At 36.4% G+C, this 22,290-nt stretch overlaps 2 pseudogenes; both read right to left on the bottom strand.

Moving 5' to 3' along the window:
* Window positions 1–8,277: 8,277 nt before the first annotated feature.
* LOC145513789 (olfactory receptor 4P4-like) lies at window positions 8,278–9,199 on the bottom strand (annotated as a pseudogene).
* Window positions 9,200–15,942: 6,743 nt separating this feature from the next.
* LOC145513788 (olfactory receptor 4P4-like) lies at window positions 15,943–16,874 on the bottom strand (annotated as a pseudogene).
* Window positions 16,875–22,290: the final 5,416 nt, after the last annotated feature.

The following is a 22,290-nucleotide window of genomic DNA, read 5'->3' as shown; positions in this document are numbered from 1 at the left end:
GGGAGCCAGCATTGTTGTGCAACAGAACATGCTGTTCCTCCGGAGTAGCAAAAGAAACAAGTTTATCAGCTTGTTCATTATCATGAGTCATAGGGCCGAGAAGACAGGAGTGTGTTGAATATGGGAGAAGTGTGGTTTCTAATAGTGGATTACAATTCAAAAAAAGTTGTTGAATAATAGGTTGATTGGAGTTTATGGTGGATGTTTCTATATTTTTTAATACAAAAACTGAATATAAGGAATCAGAGACTATATTAATGGGGTAAGGATGTAGGCAAATAACTTGAATAAGAGCATACAATTCATTTTTTTGAGCAGAATGAAATTTAGTATAAAAGACTTTATATTCCTTAAGAGACCAGAATGAAGCTTTGGCATTTTTAGTCCCATCTATATAAAAAAACCTCAGCTTGTGGTTTAGGCTGTGAGCTGTTAATGCGGGAAATAATAAATTCAGTGTTTTTGAAGAAATTCCACAGCTTACCAGAAGGATAATGAAACGAAATTTCTCCAAAATATTCCAGAAAAGCTATTTGGAAATCGGTAGAAGTTTGTCATGCGTTCTCAAATTGAGATTCATTGATAAATATTGCAATTTTATGAGGATCAGAGCCAATTAGAGCTTTAGTCCTATTTCTTCCATTGATAATGATTAGAACAATTAAATCAAGGTAGGGTGTAAGTGACTTGATTCCCCTAAAGCGGGTATAGATCCATTCTATTGGGTGTTCTTGTTGGGCAAGAAGTCCTGTGGGAGAATGAAGAGAGGGGAGTATAAATAATTCCAGAGGTAAATCTAGTCTGATGCGAGTAAGAAACTGTTTCTGCAGTTCATTTTGCACCAGATAGAATTCCTCTCGTGCCTCATGAGAAAGTGAACGAGGGCTATTTAAATCAGGATCTCCTTTTAAAGTATTAAATAGGTTATTCAGTTGATAATTAGCAATGCCTAAAGAAGGTCTAATCCAATTTATATCACCTAAGAGCTTTTGAAAATCATAGAAGGTTGATTATTTATCAGTACAGATCTGAGTTAGTTGGGGAGTAATACGTTGTCTATTAACAGCAAACCCTAAGTAATGGTAAGGTGTAGAGGTTTGAATTTTATCAGGGGCAATGATTAATCCAGAGTTTTTTAAGCATAGTTGAGCTATATCAAACATGTGTTGAGTTTCTAAAATAGATGGAGCCAAAAACAATATATCATCCATATAGTGAATAACAAGAAAGTTAGGAAATTGTTTTCTCACAGGCTGAAGGGCTTTAGCTACGTAGTACTGACACATGGTGGGAGAATGCATCATCCCTATGGCAGCACAGTCCATTGGTACCGTTTATGAGGTCCGATATGATTAGGATAAGGGAGAGAGAAAGCAAATATCTCTCGGTCTAAAGGGTGTAAAGGTATATTGAAAAAGCAATCTTGTAAATCAATAATAATAATGTGCCAATTTTGAGGAATAGTGGTACGTGGTGGGATTCCTGGTTGTAACGCACCCATAGGTTTCATAGATGCATTAGCTTTTCTAAGGTCTGTTAGGAGATGCCATTTGTTAGATTTCTTTTTTATAACAAAAATAGGAGAGTTCCAAGGAGAGCAAGATTCCACAATATGCTTTAATTCTGGTTGTGTATCTATAAGTTTTTTAGCCGCCTGTAATTTCTCTTTCATGAGGGGCCACTGCTCTGTCCAATAGGCTTGTCATCCTTCCAAGTTATTTTAATAATTGCATTGTTTGTTAAATGAGCAGCGAACCCTAGGAGAAATGTGTAATGTATATCTGAGTTTGCCATTGAGTAAGTCAGTCTCTTCCTATTAGATTAAGGGGTGCATCTATCACATAAGATTTTAATGTTGCAGGCTGGCCTTCTGTTCCCTCACATGGATATATTTGAGCACTTTGATAAACCTCTTGTACTTTAGTTTGAGAAATTCCTGCAATTTGGGAAGAAAATTTTTATATAGGCCAGGATTTGGGGCATAAATATTTGGAAATAATAGTAATATCAGATTCAGCGCCGAGGAAACCAGAAAATCTTTTACCATTAATTTTGATATTTATAGTCTGTCAGGCAAATTCAGATACCAATGATGTCCAAAGGGACTGTTTTTGATCTGTACTGCCAAATGCACCCATCCGTATATCATTAGAGGAATTAATAGAAATGTAAGGTAAAAGAAGTAGTTGACCAATTTTGTCCCCCTTTTTGAATTGCCATAAAATCTGAGATGACATCATAATTTGAATTTCTCCTTTATAACCTGACTCAATTACTCCAGGATGAACAGTAACTCCTTTAGAAGTCAAGCTAGATTGGCCAAGCAAAAGACCCAAGGTTTGTAGGAGCAGGGGTCCAAAAAGTCTGGTAGGTATTCTAGAGGGGACTGCTTGAGGGTAAAGGAGAAAGTCATTTAGGGCTGGTATATCGATGGCAGCACTGCCGGATGTTGAGGGTTTGAGGGAAAAGATGGAATTTGCCCCTGGTTTTTGTTGAAGGGGACCTGGGGGGGGGTCCCATTCTTGGAGTTTCCCGGAATAGGTTTCCCTTCAATGTCAAATTTAGATTTACAATCTTTGGCTCAATGCATTCCTCTACAGCAGCGAGGGCAGATTTTTGGAGGTTTTTTTTAATTAGCTTTCTTAGGGCAATCCCTTTTTATTTATTTATTTATTTATTTTTATTTTTTTAAAAATAAATTTATTTATTTTAGTTGGGGGCTAATTACTTTACAATATTGTAATAGTTTTTTGCCATACATTGACATGAATCAGCCATGGGTTTACATGTGTTCCCCTTCCTGGACCCCCCACCCACCTCCCTCCCCATCCCATCCCTCTGGGTCATTCCAAGGGCAATCCCTTTTTAAATGGTTCTTGTCTCCACATGTAAAACATCCTTCATTTCCCTTTCTAAAGGCAGCAACCATTGTTTCAGCTATCATTTGCATTTTATGAGTTTCTGATCCTAGATTATGACAAGCCTTCAAATAATCAATAATAATCCCTGTCTCACAAATTGGAGCTATAGCCTTTTGACATTCCTGATTTGCATTTTCATAAGCAAGTAGTTTCTCTAGTTGCCTTTTAGCTTCTTCTCCAGTTACAGTACGGGAAATAGCAGTTTCTAATCTAGCTAAAGGAGAAGGCAGTGGCAACCCACTTCAGTACTCTTGCCTGGAAAATCCCATGGACGGAGGAGCCTGGTAGGCTGCAGTCCATGGGGTCGCGAAGAGTCGGACAGGACGGAGCGACTTCACTTTCGCTTTTCACTCTCATGCATTGGAGAAGGAAATGGCACCCTACTCCAGTGTTCTTGCCTGGAGAATCCCAGGGACAGAGGAGCTTGGTAGGCTGCCGTCTATGGGGTCGCACAGAGTCGGACATGACTGAAGCGACTTAGCAGCAGCAGCAGCAGCATAAATATAAACGTTTCATGATAGTGCAGGTAGAATTAGCAGGTACATACTATGAAATGGGGACTGATTATTTTCTCTTTCACTTTGTTTCTTTTCATATCATTATGTATAGACTGAGTATCCCATACACCATGATAAAAAATAAACAAAAGTGTGCTGAAAGATTAACAGCTAAAAACGAAGCTATTACAACTCATATCAAATTGATTGTTATTGCAGGTCTTTCACAGACATAAAAGATAAGTAATGATAATAACACCTAATATTTCCTGGAAGAAGTTTTAAACATTTCACATTCATTGAACCATTAATCCTAATAAGTGATCATTTTGTTATCTCTCTTTTGCAAAAAAAGAAAGCCAAACAGTTAACAATTTGGATAAATACTGATAAATATTAAAGACTATTTTTAGGTTTATTTAAATTTTTTTTCACTATCCAGATGTTGCTAATTTGGTTGTCATGTACAAACTATGATTCTAGGGACATGTTGCTTTGTTGTTGTTGTTGTTGTTATTTCTTTCATAATCACGTTGTCTCACATGACAAAAAGTCATGAATAAGCTAAGTTTTTCCCAACAGCTTCAAGTTTTCTCTTAACACCTGTACCAGTTCTTGGCTAAACTAATTATATTTGCTCTCTGTGTAACTGTTCATCCTCTTCTCATTCTTCCTTATTGAATTCGCTCTACCTTGACATTCCGGATCCTCTGATATTAAGTTTTTCTATACTATAGCCTTCTGCTTTTTCTTTCTTTTTTTTTTTTTTTATAAATTTATTTATTTTAGTTGGGGGCTAATTACTTTACAATATTGTAATAGTTTTTGCCATACATTGACATGAATCAGCCATGGGTTTACATGTGTTCCCCTTCTGCTTTTTCAATTGGTCAGTATATACGTATTGTGCAGAGTAGCAGAGGAGGCAGAAGAGTGATGAATCTCTATACTAGTACATTCCCTTAACCTATTTTAACTGTAACCCTTTTTCTTTTTAATATTTTTTCTTCTCTTTTGTCTGAAGCATAACAAGTGTTTTTTTTTTTTTTTACTTTTCTCTTTTATAGCCTCTATGTGACACAAATATTATCATTTCTTCATGAATTTCTCAAAATCATACCAAAAAAAAGTCTGCTTAACTTTGGCATCTTCTGAGGCATATGACAAGGGGAATGAACATATGGAATCAGCACGTTTATAGATAAATTTAATTTAAATTATATATGCAAAATGTATTTTTTGTATTTGAAAGTTATTATTATTTACTATAGTTTGATTGAAATTTTACTTACCAGCTGATTATCTCATTAGATAAAATCTTTTATCTCTATGTAAATGGGGGCAATGTTCTGAATGCAGTCAGAGTCTTAACTGCATTGCTAAAGATTAATGAATTTTATCATATAATCAGCTCACATGAATCCGGGTTCTAGGAATTTCCTGCTGTCCTTACAGAAATAGGAAATGCTCTTCTGATTTTTGAAACTAAAATAAAGCAAAATCATTGCTAGCATTTATGTTGAAAAGTGCTTTTTCATTTTTCCTACACAAATGTTGTATCTCCTCTTTGGTTCAGGGAATGGAAATGTACACATAAGCTTTCTGTTTGATTTTCAAAGGTGTTTAAATTAGGTGACCTGGGAGATTATAACCCCCAACCTCCCTGTCACCTTTTCTAAGGATGAGACAGTTCCCCAAAGAAGAGCTGGCCAAGACCTTAAAAAAAGTTATGTCACAGCAAATAATTCCTTATACTCTGAGGAGTTTGAGTACTACCTGAAAGCCCACTTTTGTTCAATAGTGACTGTAAATCATGTTCTTTATGTTGAAACAAAATTTGAGGAAGCCAAAGGCCAAAATAATCCAAACTAAGCTTTTTTTTTTTTTTTTTTTTTGATGTGGACCATTTTTAATCTTTATTGAATTTGTTACAATATTGCTTCTGTTTTATGTTTGGGTATTGGTCATGTGGAATCTTAACTCCCCAATCCAGGGATCGAACCCATACTTTCTGCACTGGAAGGCAAAGTCTACTGAACTGTCAGGGAAGCCCCAGAAACAAGTTTTGAAGTTTGGTTTATTATAGAATAAACAGTTTGAAAAGAGAATGAAAAACATCTTGTGTGTTGCTTCAAATCTAAAGGACCCTCCCAACCTCACTAATTGCTTTATTGTATAGTTTTAAATTTCAATTTGTTTAATATATAGTTTCCCTACCAGTACAGTGTAACCAAAATAGCACCATATCTCTGATAGACATGAGTATATTAAGGTCACCATAACAACAACAACAAAAATAAACAATAGGAGACATTAATTTCTGTTACACATTCTTCTCAATTTACTTGTATAGCCTAGGGATAGATATACCTTGGACACTGGCAACATATGTTCATAAATTACTTAGATGATGACTTCAACTGTACCTCCTGTTTCAGATTCAGTAACTTGACCAAAAGCTTATGTCAATGTCTGAGGATTCAGGTCTCTGAGACAAAGAGTATATACCCTCCCAAGTGCAAAACAAGGTGGCAAATTTACCACCATGAAGAAACTCAGTGATTGCCAGCAATATACCATCAAATCAGAAAGATATCTAAGAGGTTAGGTTTGAACAAATCTCATTGGCTTAAGGAATGTTCATGAATCTCTTGTCAAATTGTTTCTTTTCCCTCAGTCAACAACTGTGATCTTATGAGGGGTTGGCAGAGGAGGGAACACATGATTGCATCTGTTTGCATTTAGTTCTACAAGAAAATCTGGCACTGACTGAACATGGACTGTTATAGCATTACAGCCTCAAATGTGAATGTTTACAGATGTCTAGATGTGTAGGTCTATTCCAGTTCATGACATTTGCTAATGGTCTCATTGGATGTTTAACTTTAGAAAGCATAGAATAGAAGGGGTGAAAGAAGTTTTTTTTTTAGCTTCCATACTATACAGAAACCCAAACTAGTCCATTGAAAACCCACACATACAAGACAGATACAGCTTTTTATGGCCAACATCTCAGCTGAGGTCCTAGCTCACAGCCAGCATCAACTTTCAGGCATGTATTTCAAGGTGCTAAACAATTTCAGCTGCCAGATGTTCAAGTTGGTTTTAGAAAAGGCAGAGGAACCAGAGATCAAATTGCATTTCTAAACAGAGCTTTACTAGCGTGTGAGATGAATGCAATTGTGTGGTAGTTTGAGCATTCTTTGGCATTGCCTTTCTTTGGGATTGCAATGAAAACTGACCTTTTCCAGTCCTGTGGCCACTGCTGCGTTTTCCAAATTTGCTGGCCTATGGAGTGCAGCACTTTCATAGCATCATCTTTCAGGACTTGAAATAGCTCAACTGAAATTCCATCACCTCCACTAGCTTTGTTTGTAGTGATGCTTTCTAAGGCCCACTGGACTTCACATTCCAGGATGTCTGGCTCTAGGTGAGTGATCACACCATCGTGATTATCTGAGTCGTGAAGATCTTTTTTATACAGGTCTTCTGTGTATTCTTGCCACCTCTTCTTCATATCTTCTGCTTCTGTTAGGTCCCTACAATTTCTGTCCGTATTGGTCTATTTATGGATCTGAAAAATATTCCTGAATAAGAAAATATCTGAAATAGGAATAATATTTAAGACATAGACCCTAAAACATAAGAGTAGAGGGATCCTAGCCAGAGAAAATAGAAGAAAAAAGTCATAGATTGCCAGATTTTAGGGTAAATTTAGAGAATGTTGAGGGGCCAAATGTAGCTGGATAAAAGCATCTAATGAAAGGGAATTGAGGGAAAAAACATGAAGAAACATGAAAGCACCTACTATGAGTTTCTTGTTGCCAAATCTCATGCAAAGCACCTACTATGAGTTTCTTGCAGCCATACCCCAAGCAAAATTTAACAGATGGTAGCTCAACTAATATTTCATTTTATGAAGCATAATATTATCTCATTTCATAGACATTCATTTTCAAAAACAATATAATTAGAACAAATTTCCAAGAGGAAGGCATAAAACCAAACAAATTGAGGAGACACCCAGGTTTCCTTGGTCACACAGTCTCATTGTAACCCCACAATTTCTTTCAGTGTGATGATTAATGAAATTAGTTATACCTATTTTTCTAATGCACAAGTGAGAAGGTTGGATTTTGTTCCAAGGAAAATAGGCTTCCTCAGCAATTATTGGGCAGGTCGGTCATACAATAAGAGATGTGCTTTAGAAGGACAATTCTTGCATTCCTCCAAGTGCTCACACGCAAAACTAGTTGGACTCTTTAAAGTGCAGATTGTAGTCTGAATCACAGTAGCATGCTTCTTTGGCTAACCTAATGCCAGGCATGAGAGATGGACTGTAAAGAAAGCTGAGCGCCAAAGAATTGATGCTTTTGAACTGCGGTGTTGGAGAAGACTCTTGAGAGTCTCTTGGACTTCAAGGAGATCCAACCAGTCCATCCTAAAATATACCAGTCCTGAATATTCATTGGAAGAATTGATGCTGAACCTGAAACTCCAATACTTTGGCCACCTGATGTGAAGAAGTGACTCATTGGAAAAGATCCTGGTGCTGGGAAAGATTGAAGTCAGGAGGAAAAGGGGACGACAGAAGATGAGATGATTAGATGGCATCACCGACTCAATGGACATGAGTTTGAGTAAACTCCGGGAGTTGGCGATGGACAGGAAAGCCTGGTGTGCTGCTGCAGTCCATGGGGTCGCAAAGAGTCGGACATGGCTGAGAGACTGAACTGAATGCCAGACGACATTTATTTCAATTCCTCAAAGAAAGTGTATATGTTTTCTTCTAATACCTCAAAGGGCACAGGTCCTGGAGATGAGAGGTGAATTCTAAACCATAATGAGTATCACCCTATTTACTTTAAATCTGAATGTGCCATTTTAGACCATACCTTCCTCATGGTGATTTTCATCTCCATGTTTCTCAGTGTGTATATGAGAGGGTTCAGCATGGGGGCAATCACAGTGTAAAATACAGAATTGTCCTTGTCCTTGTTCTCACTCCCTGCAGGTAGAACATAAGTATAGATACAGGGCCCAAAGAATAACACTACAGCTGTTTTGTGAGAACTACATGTTGAAAGAGCTTTTTTTTCGCTCTGCAGAAGAATGTGTTCTAAGGTTATATAGTATGTAAGAAGCTACTAGAACAAGAACTATGACAACCACCACCATTCCTGAATTTGCAATCACTGAGATACTCACAACATGAATATCTTTGCACACCAGTTTCAAAAGAGACTTCACATCACATAGGTAGTGATCTATCTGATTAGGATCACAGAAAGGTAACTTGAGTACCATGAGAACTAAAGCAATAGAATACCAAAACCCCACAACCCAGGCCAGGACGATCAATATGTTACACTTCTGTCTGTTCCTGATGACCAGGTAGTGCAGGGACTTGACAATGGCGATGTAGTGATCAAATGCCATGGACACCAAGATGAATATTTCCACACCTGCCAGCAAGTGGGCATTGAAGAGCTGGGTCATACAGTTGTTATAGGAAATATTTTTTCTTGCTGCAGCTAAGTCCCTGATTAGCCTGGGGACCACCGTGGAGGTGTAGTTAACATCCATGAGGGAGAGGTGACAGAGAAAGTAGTACATCGGTTGTTGCATTAGATGGCTGCAGGTGATGGTGAGTGAGATGATGAAACTCCCCATTAATACAGCCAGGTAACAGAGCAGGAACAAGAAGAACAGTAACTCTATTTTCTTATTTCCCCACAACCCTATGAAAACAAATTCTGTGACATAGTTTTGGGTTTCCATGACCTTGGGTAGAGTACAGAGGACACACAAAAATTCAGTTCATCTGAAACAATACAGAACATAATATATCTTTAATTGCATATTTAAAGTTTTGGATTATTGTACATTGAGCAAATATGTAGGTCACAGAAAATTTACTATAAGCAATCTATCATTTGATATTAAGAGCAGCATATTTTGAACAATATTTAATAAAATAATAATTATGTCTGGAACATAACAATCCAACCAAGAGGTGATATTCTGATACTCATTTTGTATTTGTAAAATAAAAGCAAGAGGTTTCAGTAATTTGCACTAAATCATTAAGATATTAAGTTGTAATCAAACTAAGATGAGCCTGACTCTGACACCAGCATTCATGCTCTTGGGAACTATGCAACAACATTCACTGACCGAGGAAATTCCAGCTTTTATCCATCTCTGTAAAAAATATAAAGTCATTCTTCATCCCAGCCTTTAGCCACCTATGTAATGGCTGTTTACATATTTGAGAAAAATCTCTCCACTTCTCCATGTGCATGTAAATCACGTACAAAGTCCAAATTTCTGATGAACCTTCTATACACTCAATGGAACTAAATATTATTTTTGAAATATTTGAAAAATGCTTTTAGTCATAGCAGAGCATACCTGTATTAGTTGAAAGTATTTTCAGTGACTCTCCTTGTAGTCATGTGTGATAAAGATTCAGAACACGGAGAGACTGGAAATAGAGAAGTTAAGCACAATGTGAACCATCTGACTATAGGAAGAAAGGTTATTGTTACATAAAAATTTACTTTAACCTTAATTTCAATAAATATATGTTTCAGAGGTTTCTGTTAATACTCCTTAGAGCTAGTACTTTTGCTTTTTTTTTTTTTTTTTTGACATTGGGTGAACTCAACACAAGGAATGACCTATTTAGTTAAACACTTTTAGAACAGTGCCACCTTTTTGATGTAGTAAACCAAGGAGAACAGAGTGAATATGTTGAAAAAATCAACTTTCACCCAAAATCAAATGTTCTCTGCAGTAAAATCATTGTTTACATCAAATACTGTTAATTGTAATGAGTTGTTGTTTAATGGCATCATTGAGGAACAATGTGATATGTTAGATAGATCCAACATCTAATGATACAGGCTCACAAGTCCTGTTTGCTTTTTGTTGAGCACTAAACAGTTCACCCTCTCTAAGCCTTCTTCAACTGGTAAGTGAAATTAATACTGCTGGATCTATTTTCCCTACAGCAAGAACAGAAAGTGAAATTCATACCTTGTCTATATTTATGTGGAAGACTCTGATCACATGATATAAACAAATTTAAAGACACTTTTTTATTAAAATTATAATAGAAATTATAGGAAAACTAGAGAATCAAAACTGTAGAAAATGCAACTCTGGGTTTAGCATCTTTTTTAAACAGCAGTACAAGCCTCAGCATCCCTTAATATTTGAATCAGTGCTGCACTACTTACAATGGTTGAGCAGAACTTTGGAAAATACAGGCTCATGGAAAAAGATCCTTCAGTGCAGGCCTTATTATTCTGGTCTTCCTTTAAGCCAGAATAAAAAAAAAAAAGGCTGCCTTGTCCATTTCTTTGTCCCTCTCTGTTCTGTCTCACTCTCTCTCCCTGCATCCCGCCCACACACATACCACCATCACCCAAATACATATTTAGATACCAAGGGTTTTGGGACTGAAAGAAGAATATTGAGTTCAACTTTTCACATACCTTTCAGTTAAGGTGTTTCTTCCAAAAATCCCTCCTTCAAAGTTAAAATTCTTAAAAAAAAAATATATGAGGAATAGTTTGAAAAGATATATCAAACTACAGTTTGAAAGAGAAAAAAACACTTAATAAGCATATTAGAAAAGGGATTTATAATTAAGGTCATGACAGTACATGGACAGTGTAAAAACCCATCAAGGGCAATTTGATAAAATTGTTATCAACACTTTAAGTGTTTATCATATCAATAATAAAAAAATCATGAAATTAACACATATGGTTTTCATTATTTTCTGTATTTAGAGTAAAGTGTTGAGATGAGAACAGAAAGTGCAAGTGTAGTTTTCTCAGTTGTGTCCAACTCTTTGTGAGCCCATGGGCTGTAGCACTCCAGGCTCTGTCCATGGAATTCTCCAAGAAATAATACTGGAGTGGGTTGCCATGCCCTTCTCCAGGAGATCTTCCCAATTCAGGGATCAAAACCAGGTCTCCTGTATTGCAGGCAAATTCTTTACCATCTGAGATGCTAGGGAAGCCCAAATGTTGAGACACTATATACTAACTAATTAAATGATCTGGGCACAAAAAAAAAAATTCATTTACTGATCATTTCACCTTTACCAACACCTAGTAAGGCATATAAAATTTCAATTACTATAATCAAAAATTGTGTAAAATTTTTATAAATGCCAATTATTTTTATATAAGTTTAATATACATATGTGTAACTAATCATAATGTTGATTTCTGCCAGATTTTACATTTATTTGAAATGTCAGGTTATCCTTCAGACTGTTTTTTATTTCTCTGAGACTGTGCTTTGAAACAGCAAATAGATATAGAATACATCTGACCCTCTCAAGAATTGTCCATCCAAAAGACTCTTTTAGGAAAGCATTGCTGTATATAACTTGAATTGAAAGCACACCAAAGGAAAGCAGGAAAAAAAATATCCCACAGACATTTTACAGTAGCCAGTGTGTATAAGGTTATAATTATAAGAATAAAGCTACTAATATTAACAAGATATATAAGACAGGTTTGAGGCTTCTTTCTTTAATTTAATCTCTTCAGGTTTATAGGAATTATTCAATAACTTTATAATGTTATAGAAACCAATGAAATATTGCAGATATTTATTTTTCTATCTCTCACTTCTTCTAAAATAATTTCCTCAAAAACTGAGTTTGCTGGTGTTTACCAAGGTATATATAATACACATTTAATATATTTGAAATCTTTATTATTTAATTGTATAAATATGGTAAGAGATAATCAGAACATGTATACTTCCCACATACACTTAACATTACTATCAAAATTTTGAAATTATTTCTCACTGCTCATTTACTCCCACTTGAAATTTAGAAGCCATGAATAGCAATTTGTGTCAACAGGTGTAATCTAGTATCAGGTAATGTTAGACAGTTGGGGAGAAGCCACAATTCATTTTTCTTTCTTAGTTTTTTTTCTTTGCTTTCCTTTGTCCCTTTTCATCCCTTTGGCAAGAGAGAAAAAAGGGTGTCAGTAGAAACTGAGGGATCAGGTGGAGTAAACTGTAGTCCCTAGTTCCTTCTTCTTATCAAGCAACTTTCATGGGTCATGCAGGGTCCTTCTAAGGCTTTGTTTATTTTATAATATATATTTTCCTTTATAAACTGCTTATTTCCACTCTAGATACTCACTGTACTCTAATGTATTTAACTCTTACGAGCCGCAGGGCATTTCATATTAGTTGTACTCTCCCCACACTGTCAACATCTAGAAATAATCTCTTAGTAGAATCACCTTAGATTGTGATGATTGTCTCTTGTCTTCTCATTGCTGCTTGATAGGGAAGCAGTAAAAGTCCTTAAATGCAAATTTGATTAAATAAGAAACACTCTTTGAAAGATTAAAAAAAATGATAATATCTCAAAATAAGGAAAAGGGAGAGAGAGAGAATAAGAAAAATAGAGACAAAATACTTAAACCAAGAATGAAATAATGTACATTACAGAATCTATAGATATTAACAAATATCTATTAAAAAATAATTTTAACAAAAATATTGTAGAATCTAACAGAAGATACAGAAAAGCAGAATTGTCCTATATCAGCTAAAGAAATTAAATTCATAGCTAAACTTCTTGCCAGATACAATTTCTTGTCCAATGAATTTAATAATAATTTATCATGATCAAAGACTCAAAATGCAACAGTTTAATTCACTATATTAGCACAATAAAGAGAAGAATCACAAGGTCATTTCAATAAATGCGTGAAGTTAATTATAGTCAAAAAATTTCAATTTATATATCTATAATATCTTAAAAATATTTCAGCAAATGAAAGGAAATTGCTTAACCTAATACAGCAACTGTATAAGACTTACAACTACCATCACTTATAATGGTGAATACTTGTAAGTTTGGACCAATAAAAGACCGTCCACTCCTATTTCTGGATTAAATCCAGAAATAGATGGACCTTTGTTGGCAAAGTAATGTCTCTGCTTTTTTAAAAAAACAGTTATACTCCTTAAAGCACTTGCCTGCCTGCTATTATTTGGTAGGAGGTCATTGTGATTGTTAGGGTGTGAAAGGATGAAGACTAAACTCTTGGGGTACCATGTAGCATGCAGAGCATAGTGCATAAAGCTACATCCATCAGAGCCCCTTCACTGGCTCAGTGTCCCCATGCCCCAGTTGCTATACCTCTGGGCTTCTAACAGCTCACAGCCCCACCCTGCTCTTGACAAATGAACCTGAGAAAATGAAAGCTGTCTCATTGGTGGCATTGTGCTCACCATCCCAGGGCCCACCAGAGAGCAATGGCTGACTTAATGGAGCAAAAATAGCTGATCTTCTTTTAGGTTGGAGCCAATTCTATTGTAGTCTGAATACTTCAGAGCTCCTGTGGCCCCAGGCTGAAGTCAAACTTTAGTAAGGACAGCATCCTTCTTCCCCCTACTATTGTCAGATGCTCTCAACTCTTTCTCTGCTTTTCACCAGGACTATGAGAAATAAATATTGAAGAGAAATTTTTGTGTATCTCCATTGTTTTGCCCTTTCTAGGACATCATGTACTTGAAATCACAGAGTATGTGGTCTTATCACATTGGCTTATTTGACTTCACAATATGCATTCAGATGTCCTCCATGTCTTCTCATAGCTTGGGGTAGCAAAGTGTTGGACACAACTGAGTGACTAACTCTTCATACACTTGCTATAAACAGTCAAGTGAAGCCTAGTTAACATTTGGGTTTTTTTGTTTGTTTGCTTGTTTTTTTCGGTCTTTAGCTGCTGCTAAGTCGCTTCAGTCGTGTCCGACTCTGTGCGACCCCATAGACGGCAGCCCACCAGGCTCCCCCGTCCCTGGGATTCTCCAGGCAAGAACACTGGAGTGGGTTGCCATTTCCTTCTCCAGTGCATGAAAGGGGAAAGTGAAAGTGAAGTCGCTCAGTCGTGTCCTACTCCTCGCGACCCCGTGGACTGCAGCCTATCAGGCTCCTCCGTCCATGGGATTCTCCAGGCAAGAGTACTGGAGTGGGTTGCCATTGCCTTCTCCGTCGGTCTTTAGATCATATCTTATTTGTCTTTTGCTAGTCCCCTTCCCCATATGTAGCAGGAAAGTTCTGAATCCAATGATTACTCATTTATTTATCTATTTTAGGCAGATAGGAGATTGGCAATACATACAATTTATTATTCAGTTCCTTAAGTTATATGGAAAGTGTTTTATATTCTGATCAATAAGTGTAATAGTAGTCACTGTTTTTTCAGCATTCTGAATGAGTGAGTCTTTCTCTGTGTTCAGTTGTTAATATTAATTTTTAAACGTGAACTCAGGAGTACAGATCACCTTGATCTCAAGCTCAGTCACTCATCTGTGTCTGACTCTGCAACTCTATAGACTGTATCCCACCAGGCTCCTTTGTCCATTGAAATATCCAGGCAAGGATAATGGAGTGAGCTGTCATTTCCTACTCCAGGGGATCTTCCTGACCCCTGCTTTGGCTGGTGAATTCTTTACCACTGTACCACCTGGGAAGGCCCAAGTTATATTTAAGCTATGGGACAAAGCATAGGTGTAGGGCTATCCTAGTCAGAGGAAATAGAAGAGCAAAAGAATAGAGTTAACCAGTTTAAGGAAGTTTAGAGAATGTAGAGGGGCCCAGTATAGCTGGATGAAAGCATCCAAATGAAGGGAATTGAGGGAAGAATGATAAAGAAAAAAGTAAAGCCCCCAATATGAGTTTTTGGTAGCCACATGCCTGGCAAAATTTCACAACTATTGAAAGAAAGAAAATGTTAGTTGCTCAGTCATGTCCAACTCTTTGCCACCCCTTGGACTATAGCTCACCAGGCTCCTCTGTCCATGGAATTCTCCAGGCAAGAATACTGAAGTGGGTTGCCATTCCCTTCTGAAGGGGGTCTTCCCGACCCAGGGATCAAGCCCAGGTCCCCCACATTGCAGGCAGATTCTTTACCATCTGAGTCACCATGGAAGCTCTTAATATTACCTTTTATGAACTATAATATTATCTTATTTCATAGATATTTTCAAAATGAAAACAATATAATTAAAACAAATTTCCAAGACAAAGACATAGAACTTACAGAGTCAGTAGTCACCCATGTCTCCTTGATCCTATAACCTATTATTATAACACAGTATTTTTCTTTCAATGTGGTGTGGCCTCTGAGATTAGCTAGTTACAGTCAAACAATTTTCTAATGCATGGGTCAACGGGTTGGACTTTTATTCCAAGGAAAACAAGGTTTCACAGCAATTTTTGCAGAAGGCTGTTATATGACAGGAGATGTGCTTTAGGACAGTTCTTATCTTAAAATGCCTCAAATCCAAGTGGTCACACCCAGAACTAGCTGGATCCCTAAAGGAGCAGACTGTGATCTGAATCATAGTAACATGCTTCTTTGACTCATAAAATGTCAGAGGTCATTGAGTCCAACTCCCCAAAGAAAGCTAGTATGTTTTCAATAATATTTCAATGGATACATGTCCTCAGGACATCAAGTACATCACCCTATTTGCTTTAAATCTAAATGTGTCACTTTAGACCATACTTTCCTCATGGCAATTTTCGTCTCCATGTTTCTCAGGGTATAGATGAAAGGGTTAAGCATGGGAGCAATCACAGTGTAAAACACAGAGATTTCCTTGTCCTTGTTCTTGCGCTCTGCAGGTACAACATAGATGTAGATACAAGGCACAAAGAATAACAGTACAACTGTTATGTGAGAACTACAAGTTGAGAGAGCTTTCCTTCGCCCTGGAGAGGAATGTGTTCTAAGATTATATAATATGACTATGTAAGAAGCTACTAGGACAAGAAAAATGGCAACAACTACCATCCCTGAATTTGCAACCAAGATACTCACAACATGAATATCTTTGCACACCAGTTTCGAAAGAGGCTTCACATCGCACACGTAGTGATCTATCTGATTAGGACCACAGAAAGGTAACTTGAGTACCATGAGAAGTAAAGCAATAGAATGCTGAAAGCTGACAACCCAGGCCAGGACAATCAACATGTTACACCTCTGTCTGTTCATGATGACCATGTAGTGCAGGGGCTTGACAATGGCAACGTAGCGATCAAAAGCCATGGACACCAAGATGAATATTTCCACACCTGCCAGCAAGTGGGCAGTGAAGAGCTGGGTCATACAGTTGTTATAGGAAATGCTTTTCCTTGCTGCAGCTAAGTCTCTGATTAACCTGGGGACCACAACAGAGGTGTAGCTGACATCCATGAGGGAGAGGTGACAAAGTAGTACATCGATTGTTGCATTAGATGGCTGCAGATGATGGTGAGTAAGATGATGAAATTCCCCATTAATACAGTCAGGTAACAGAGCAGGAATAAGAATAAGAACAGTAATTCTATTTTCTTATTTCCCCACAACCCTATGAAAACAAATTCTGTGACATTGTTCTGATTTTCCATGAAGTTGAGCTGAGTTCAGAATAGACAACATAAATTCAGTTCATCTGAAATGATACAGAACATGATACATATTTAATAGCATTTTTAAAAATTGTGTTACTTATGCAATGAAAAAAGATGTTGTTCATAGAGGATTTACTACAGATAATCTATTTTATTTTTTTAGATCATGGGCATCATATTTCAAATGATATTTTAAAAGAATATGTATATAAATCTGGATCATTTGTAAATATTTTGCGGGGATTTAACTCATAACCAACTAACAGGTAGTTTCTGATACTCATTTTCCATATTGGAAAACAAACATATTGGAGGATTCAGTTAATTACACCAAATTATTAAGATATTAAATTAAAATCAAGCCAAGATGAACCTGACTCTGATACCAGAGTTCATGTTCTTGGGAACTATTTAACAGCATTCACTGACCAAAGGAAATTCCAGCTCTTGTCCATCTCTAGAAAAGATAAAGGTCATTCTCCATTTTAGCCTTTAGTCATCTACATAACTTTAAGAAAATCTCTCCCATTCTCCATGTGCATATGAATCTTGTATAAAGTTCCAGTCACAGATGAGCATTCCATACAATCAGTGGAGCTCCATATATATTCTTGAAATTAAACAAAGCATGTTATAATTATAGTAGAGCCTACCTAAATTAGTTAAAAGTATCAATAGTTTTAAGGATTCTTCTAGGCAGCTGTGGCCAAGATTCAGAACATGGAATAGCTGGGAACAAGAGATTTAAGTACAAATTGGGGCATGTGAATATAGGAAGATGGGATATTACTATATTAAAACTTCATTTTTTTGATTATTCAAAATATAGAGGTTACTGTTGATACTTTATAAACATTTTCAAGAACTAGAAGTTTTCTTTTGAAATCTGAAGAACTTTATGTGATTAAAGAATAACCTACTTATTTAAATACACATTTTGAACAGTGCCACCTTTTTGATGTAGTATACCTAGGAGCAGAGAAGTCAATATGTTGAAAGCATCACCTTCTATCCATAATCAAATGTCCTCCACAGCAAAGTCATGGTTTGCCTTAAATACTGTTAATTTCAATGACCTGTGTCCAAATAGTACTACTGAGGAACACTATGATGTATTGTACAGATCCATCATCAAATGATCATGAAGATGAGCATCTGGGCTCACACATTCTTGTCAGTTTTGTTTGTTTGTTGATGTTGTTATTGTGAGCACTGAGTAGTTAATGCTCTCTGAGCCTCTTTCTTCAACTGATAAGTGAAACTAATAACAGTGGATTTCATGTAAAAAAAATTGTGCGAAGAATATCCAATATAAATAAGCTATTGTTCTGACTTGTCAACTCCACAGGACAATACTCCAACAAGTAATTGGAGAAAAACGACTGTTCTCTAAGAAAATAAATACTGCCATGTTCATCAGTTAATTGTTTTAGCTTTAGATTTTCTATTCTGTAACAGGGAAATTGGTTGACAAATCCATATTAGACTTACATAAACTTAAGGAAGAAACATCAGTGTTTCTGTTACACAGACTAACATAAGTTTAGTCTGTGTATAAAATAGAGCTTATTAAAGAACTTATTTATATATAAATGGAGAAACCTAGTTTGTTTATGTGGAAGACTGATCACATGACATAAACAAATTTAAGATAACTTTTCATTAAAAGTTTAGTACAAAATTGTAGAAAAACTTGAGAATCAAAACTGTAGGAAGCATATCTCTTGCTTCAGATTGTTTCCTATATATTGGTTTAAGTCTCAGCACTCAACATCTGTAGCAGTTTTGCGCTAATTTTCCAAAGTGAATATTCTCATGAGAAAATATCCTTTAGAGCAGGTCTCATTTTCCTTCTGATCTTCTTTTACTAAAATTCATAAAAACTTCATACCTATAGTTGCTTGTTCCCTTCTTTCTCCTACCCTGTTCCCTTTCTCTCTCCCTCTCTCTCTCCACACACCCACATGCACATCCACCACCCCCCCACATACACACACAGCACACACCACCCATATATATGTTTAGATACATGTGTGTTTTGAGTGAAGGAAGAATACTGAGTTAACTTTTTCACATACTTTTCTGTTAAAGAGTTTCTTCCAAGAATCCCTTCTTCAGACTTGAAATTCTTTAAGAAAAATCTCTGTGAGGAACTGTTTGCGAAGGCATCAGCTACAGTTTAAAAGAAAAAAAAAAAGCACTTAAATAAAGTGTATTAGGAAAAAGGATTTATGACTAAAATCAAAAAAAGTACATAAAGAGTGTAAAAACCCATCAAGGGAAACTTGATAGGATTTTTTTTTTCTTTCAGTGTTTAACATATCAATAGTAAAGAAAATCATGAAATTAAAATTTGTAGTATTCCTTATTTGCTGTAATTAGAGTAAAAAGCTGAAATAACCATATGCTAACTATATGTTCTGGCATGCGTGCTCAGTTGTGTTTGACTCTTTGCAACCCCATGGACTGGAGAGCTCCTCTGATCATGGAATTTTCCAGGCAAGAATACTGGAGCAGTTTGCCGTTTCCTATTCCAGGGGATGTTCTGTGAACCACGAACTGAGCCACTGTCTCCTGGGTCTCCTGCACTGTCAGGCAGATTCATTACCACTGTGCCATGTAGGAGAATCTCTATATATTCTGGACACAATACTAAAAACTGTTAACTTACTAATCATTTCCTCTTTACCACCACTTGTTAGGGAAGGTATAAGTGCAGATAAGGGAGCTAGAACACAAGTTTCTACAAGCACCAAGGGGAATTCTATATCTAAACAAATTCTGTACAGCTTGGAATCTCATACTATTTTCATTATACTGGAATGTTTTTTCCCAAACACAAATAGGAATAAAGGCTTAAAACTCTCAGTTTGTCCTCAAATTAATATCTGCATTTTTCTGAATTACTTCTCTTGAAAATAATCACCAAGAAAATTAATCTAGAAGATTTCAAATTTTAAGATTCCAATCACTCAGAACAAAAAATTATGTGAAATTGTTCAAAATCCCAATATTTTTAGAAATTTAAGGTATACAGAGGGCTCCCCTAGTGGCTAAGTGGTAAAGAATCCATCTGCAAAGCAGGAGACTCAGGTTCTATCTCTGGGTAGGGAAAAAGGCCCTGGAGAAGGAAATGTCAACCCACTTCAGTATTCTTGCCTGAGAAATTCAATGGAAAGAGGAGCCTGGCAGGCTACAGTCCATGGGGTTGCAAAGAGTTGGACAGAACTTAGTTGTTTAGTTGACTAAACAACAACACTCACAAAATGTACGTGTGTAACTAAGCACAAAGCTCACTTCTGCAAGATTTTGCATTTCTTTGAAATGTCAGGTTATCCTCTAGGCTGTTTCCTTTTATTTTTCTGAGACTGTGATTTGACACAGTAAATAGATATGGAATACATCTGACTCTCCTGTGAATTGTCCATCCAAAAGATGCATTTAGGTAAGTATTGTTGGAGATACTGTGATTAAAAGCACATCAGAGGCAAGAGGGAAAAAATCCCACAGGCATTCTATAGCAGCCAATGTGTGTGAGGTTATAATTATAGGAATAAAGCCAATAATATGAAAAGGATCTATAAGACAGGCTTGAGTCTTATTTATTTAATTGAATCTTTTGAGGGTTACCACAGCCATGGTTCAATATTTCTGTAATATGATAACACTGATGAAATAGCATGGATATTTATCTATTTTTCACTTTTCCTAAAATAATTTATTCAAAGACTGAAGTTGCTGATGTTTACCATGGTATATATTAAAATACACATGGAATAATTTTGTAATCTTTATCATCATTTTACATAGATGTAGTAAGAGAGAATAAGAAGATACTTTATGTTTCCTTATAAACATCACATCATTACCATTAGGATAGAAATTTGGAAATTATCTCTCAGGATTTAATTACACTCACTGGAAACTTAGAAGACAAATACTGACTGGTGTCACTCGACATTAATTATTTTTATGTGCTGTTTAGACTTGTGGGGAAATCCATAATAGATCTTTCTTTCTTAATTTAGCTTCTTTTGCTTTGTTTAGTCCCTTTTCACTTGTTGTGAGTGTGTGAATGAGGAAGAGGAGTGTCAGTAGAACCTAAGGGAACAGGTTGAGTAAAAAGTAGTCCTTAGTCCCTAAATCTTATCAGATGATGTTCATGGGTTCATGTAATATATTCATTATGTATATTTAAAACAATTTTAATTCCTCATTTCTACTCCAGGTACCCGCTGGACTCTAACATATTTAACACAATAGCCGAAAGATATTACACATTCTGACCCCAGGTGGTGCAGTGGTAAAGAATCTGCCTTTCAAGGCAGGAAATGCAAGAGACATGGTTTGATCCTTGATCTGGGAAGACCCCTTGGAATAGGAAATGGTAATACACTCCAGTATTCCTGTTGGGAAAATCTCATGGACAGTGGAGCCTGATGGTCTATAAAATACATGGAGTCACAAAGAGTCAGACATGACTGGGTGACCAAGCACACACATTACACATTAGCTGTGGTTTTCCTATAGTTGTTCACATCTAGAAATAATCTCTTACTATGCTCAAAATTCTCCAAGCCAGGCTTCAACAATAAGTGCAGTGTGAGCTTCCAGATGTTCAAGTTGATTTTAGAAAAGGCAGAGGAACCAGAGATCAAAGTGCCAACATCTGCTGGATCATCGAAAAAGCAAGACAGTTCCAGAAAAACATCTATTTCTGCTTTATTGACTATGCCAAAGTCTTTGACTGTGTGGATCACAATAAACTGTGGAAAATTCTGAAAGATATGAGAATACCAGAACACCTGACCTTCGTCTTCAGAAATCTGTATGCAGGTCAGGAAGCAACAGTTAGAACTGGACATGGAAAAACAGACTGGTTCCAAATAGGAAAAGGAGAACGTCAAAGCTGTATATTGTCACCCTACTTATTTAACTTATATGCAGAGTACATCATGAGAAATGCTGGGCTGGATAAGCACAAGCTATAATCAAGGTTGCTGGGAGAAATATCAATAACCTCAGAAATGCAGATGATACCACCCTTATGGCAGAAAGTGAAGAAGAACTAAAGAGCCTCTTGATGAAAGTGAAAGAGGAGAGTGAAAAAGTTGGCTTAAAGCTCAACATTTAGAAAACTAATATCATGGCATCTGGTCCTATCATTTCATGGCAAATAGATGTGGAAACAGTGTCAGACTTTATTTTTTGGGCTCCAAAATCACTGCAGATGGTGACTGCAGCCATGAAATTAAAAGATGCTTACTCCTTGGAAGAAAAGTTATGGCCAACCTAGAGATCATATTAAAAAGCAGAGACATTACTTTGCCAAGTCAAGGCTATGGTTTTTCCAGTGGTCATGTTGGATGCGAGAGTTGGGCTATAAAGAAAGCTGAGCACAGAAGAATTGATG

Source organism: Giraffa tippelskirchi, chromosome 7 (assembly GCF_054371585.1).
Source record: "Giraffa tippelskirchi isolate mGirTip1 chromosome 7, T2T-mGirTip1v1.2.pri, whole genome shotgun sequence".
Classification (NCBI taxonomy): domain Eukaryota; kingdom Metazoa; phylum Chordata; class Mammalia; order Artiodactyla; family Giraffidae; genus Giraffa; species Giraffa tippelskirchi.
Note: the sequence above shows the minus strand (reverse complement) of the source record. Positions and strands in the feature narration are given on the sequence as shown.